General features: G+C 36.1%; 1 long non-coding RNA gene across 1 annotated transcript; it reads right to left on the bottom strand.

Annotated features, from left to right (window-relative positions):
• Window positions 1-658: 658 nt before the first annotated feature.
• Window positions 659-2,949, bottom strand: LOC107077751 (uncharacterized). Its single transcript, XR_011190146.1, has 2 exons — window positions 2,660-2,949; window positions 659-807 (listed from the first exon to the last, which is right to left on the bottom strand). It is a non-coding gene; the product is annotated as an uncharacterized lncRNA (long non-coding RNA).
• Between the last annotated feature and the right edge of the window lie 1,201 nt (window positions 2,950-4,150).

Here is a 4,150-nt window from a genome sequence, read left to right as displayed (position 1 = left end):
GCACCTCGTTATGCCTTCAGAAAATGTAGAGGGGCGCATTTTAATACTTTAATCCAAAATATTTTTTTTCCTTACTGTACATAATGTACTAATTTTCCCATTGCATCTTTATAATTCACTGTCTTTTGGTGTTTTCTGGCCCTTTAATCTCAGCCATACCTTTTCTAAGGCAAATTATGTTCAGTCTTGCATTTCAGGGGAAACGACCTAGATTACAAAGAGCCTCTGGTCTCTACAGTGGCTACAGTAAGTCAGTGTAAAGCTCAGGCGAAAACAGCCTCCACTATTATCTGGAGCACAGGGAAACAAGCACAGGGGGACTGTCGCTCCACAGAGGACTCTGTCATGCTCAAAGTAAAGATATAATACACAAACCATTTTTTTTTTACATAAGCCACATCTGAACATAACTATGGGATACACTAGCAGATCTCAACAGGAATAAAAAAACATAGCAGCATGCTGGTGTGTAATGTTTAATTTGAGCTCTCCCTATGTAGTTTTCTTTTTAAGGGTGTTACATTCACACTGAGGGTCCAAGTGAGGATGAGAGACTCAGACTGAGGGAAAGTGTGCTGACAAAACAGCGCCATCTCTGTTTTTAGCTAAGGGAATGTCATGAAGTGTAAGTGCTAGATTTAAAAAAAATACTAAAATACTGTTTGAAAGAGGATTGCTTTTTAGGTTTCAGCAATGAGTAGCCACGTCTGTCTTTGCTTGAAATGTAGTTCTGCGCTGTGCCTTGGTGTCCGCAGTGCCAGCAGAAGGCTGCCTGCAGGACTGACCTCCAGTTTGGTGGCTGTTAACCTAAGAGAGGAGCAAAAGTACGACTGTGTCACTAATAAAGATGAAACCAAACACGAAAAAATAGGGACTCAATCCCTCAACCATTTTTCAGCACAACCCCAATTATTTCTGCAAAATACTGTATATAATGTTTCTGTTATTTAAATTAATGATATCACAAAGCTCTTAAATGCTCTACATCCAATAAATTTCATAAATGTATATACATGAGAGTTCATTACTGTACAGTGAATATAATTTCAGTTTAGAGTCCCATAATTTGGGTAGGCGTTCTATAAAGTCTGTCTTGAGTATCTAATTGATTCAGCTGCTTAATCCCCTTTGGACTATCACAGGGAAGAGTGCAGTGATTTAAGCTTTCCCTATGAGAGTGCATAGTAAAGAGGTCATATAAATAGAATCTGGAACACTGCTCAGTGTTGACTCAATGGATTTTGCTAAAATCTACAAGACAGAGCTTTTCCACAGAATTATATTTGAACAGCTGATCCAAATGTCCATCTTTATAGACACTGGGACTCTGCACAGAAAGAGGTCTTTGTAGCGAACACATTCTAAGACAACATTTGTTTTATTTCCATTTTGCCCATGAATAAAAGTTCATTTAAAGCAGTAAAATTTTCTGTTGTATTACGTAAAAATGAAGACTTTGGCTTACAGGCAAGGGAAAGGCCGGGGAGAGGGGCTTCTGATTATACAGATCCACCCTGAGCCTACATATGATGGAAATTTAAAACAATAAAATCACCAATAACTTGAAAACAGAATCACAGGTATGATGATCCTCCAATCCATCCATTATCTGCCTCTTACAGTTTGTATCCTGCGATAGGAGACAGCAGTGGGAATATACTGTAGGAAGTCATGAAGCCAGCCAGGGGATCCACTTGCTTGGATATTTAACTCCCTTCTTCTCAGAACAAGGCCTTCTTATATGGCCACCTGTATAATATCCTATTATTTTTACTAGAGACCTTTTTACTAATTTTTTAAATGTAATCTTATAATCTGTAATAATGTAGTCTTCCTCCTGGTTTCACTAAGTCATATTTTGCCACTGTTTTCTTTCACTTTTGGTTGGGTGTTGTGTGTGCTACTGTGTAACTCTGAGTTTCATGAAAAGTGCAGGCAAAAAAAATGTAATGGTTATTAAAATCATTTTTCATATAGCAAATGAAATCTTCAGTTTCAGCTTGCTGATAACTCTAATGTGTTTCTGTCGAGGTAAAACAAAAGTATTTTACATATACATAAATCTTGTGGAAAAACACAAAAAGATGGGAGAAGCATGGTTTGGTTTCTTATCTGTTAATATGGCCTTGTAATAATCTGAGAAGGGTCGATGTTTTATGAATTTAAAGCCCACATTCTGGCAAAAAAGTCTCCATTACCATCTAATATTGTCAGTGTCGCAGACTTTTTTACATTTTAACATGAATGTCATGTAACAGAAACCCATTGTGCATCAGTGCAAAAAGAGATTGGGCAATCCATGAAATAATCACATTTTCAGTCTCTACTACGCAAACAGAAGGACCTAATTTAAAAGCTTCTACAATAACTCCCCGAAAACTGGATTTTGATCAAAAGGAAAAATTAAAAGCTCCCTAAAAGCTTATTAGATAATACTATAAACAACTTGAACAGAATGATTCCAGGAAAACCATAAATTGGTATGAATTTACACTAATTTGTTTGGACCGTACAGTTCCTTAATAAAGGCATATTCATCTTCCTTAATTTAATTATTAATCTCAGCTTTGCATTCTTGCTTTATAAATTAGAACATACATCTGATTCAAGCTGTATGTGTTCTTTGAACTGACACAAACATCACCATTAATTTACCCACCTCTGGATCTCCTCTAAATTCTGTCAACAGCCAGGCTGACCTCAATGCTTCATTAACCATCTTGGACATTCGGATTGTCTGTTGCTCTTTCAGGCTTGGGCCTGTGTGTTCTGTTCTCAGAGAGGAAGCCACATCCCGCAGATTTCTCGCTGTCAGACGCAGAGCAGTCAGGAGGCCACAGTGTTTATTTGCTACTGTTTGTCTTCTCTGCAGCGTTTTGTCACAGAACCATATTTCATCTGAACCTTGATATTACACCGTTTTCCCCCCAGAGAATTCATGTGTCTCTGTCGTAGCGAGAAATATGTGTCACACAAATCCAAGGCTGTTCTGTTCCCATGATGATGATGATGATGATGATGATGATGATTATTATCATCCATCTCCATAGGGATGAATACATATTTATTTATAGGCCAAGAACATTGCTTTGATTGCCTTCAGAAATTAATCAGTTAGTGATAAACATTCTCACTGATAACGGTGACAAATATATTTAAATGTCTTCTTGTTTGCTTGCTGAAACAGGCCTAAACATTTGTGCTTCTGCCTGCGTCTGTAAACAATGTACACAAAATTGAAAAGGAGATATGTAATCTTGCACAAAAAATGAAGTGCAATATATAGAATATAAAAGGGTATGCTTTTAAACTAAACTGCATCAAGCACTAAAGTCAGAACTGGAGAGTTTCATTCCAGCTTTTCAGATTTGCTTCCAATTAAACAAACATACAAAAAATGACAAACAATATTTTTAAACGGTTTTATTTTAAAGCTAGGTGAAAATTGGCTGCAAGGTGGGAGAACCCATTTTTTTGAAGGTTATCTATTATAAATAGGTAATTCCCAGTATCAAATATATTCAATGCAAAAAGTATTTAGGTTCAGAATTTTTGAACTCAGGATGAAAATGAATTTCAGCATAATCATCCTTTTAGTGATGAGCTACTGAAAAAAGCAGTGATTGATTATTGATGAACATTCTAATTCACAATCACTGGTTTCTGAAGATAAAAAAGACAGCTTTGCTTATTAATGACATAGCAGTTAAGTCTAAATGAATATTTTAAGTTAACTGAAACATCAAAACCTATTTTTTTCTTGTTGTATTGCTGCTAGAAAATGCTGAGAAATCACAGCAGATCTCTCTGTTGCTGGATACCAGAACTTGTACTTACAGTATACTGGGGATGACACCCTTGAAATTCAGAGCCTGCTTCATTCACATACTTACTAATTATTCATAGATTTACTCCACGCTCTGTGGGAATTCATGCAGAAAACCAGAAAACATTTGAAAAATACACGTATTACAGAACATCATTAATATAGTCTGCATAAAAACAAATTTAGTTATTCAATGGTTTTGACAGATTTGTACAGTACTTGCTGTTAAATTTACTTCATCCTAGGTTAGAAGAACCTTGAAAAAAATAATCCACCCCCGCCAGAGAGTATTCTTGATGAAAGAGTTTTAATGTTCACTGATAT

This window comes from Lepisosteus oculatus, chromosome 8 (genome assembly GCF_040954835.1).
Source record: "Lepisosteus oculatus isolate fLepOcu1 chromosome 8, fLepOcu1.hap2, whole genome shotgun sequence".
NCBI classification, from domain to species: Eukaryota; Metazoa; Chordata; class Actinopteri; order Semionotiformes; family Lepisosteidae; genus Lepisosteus; species Lepisosteus oculatus.
This window is presented reverse-complemented; position numbering and strand designations above follow the sequence as displayed.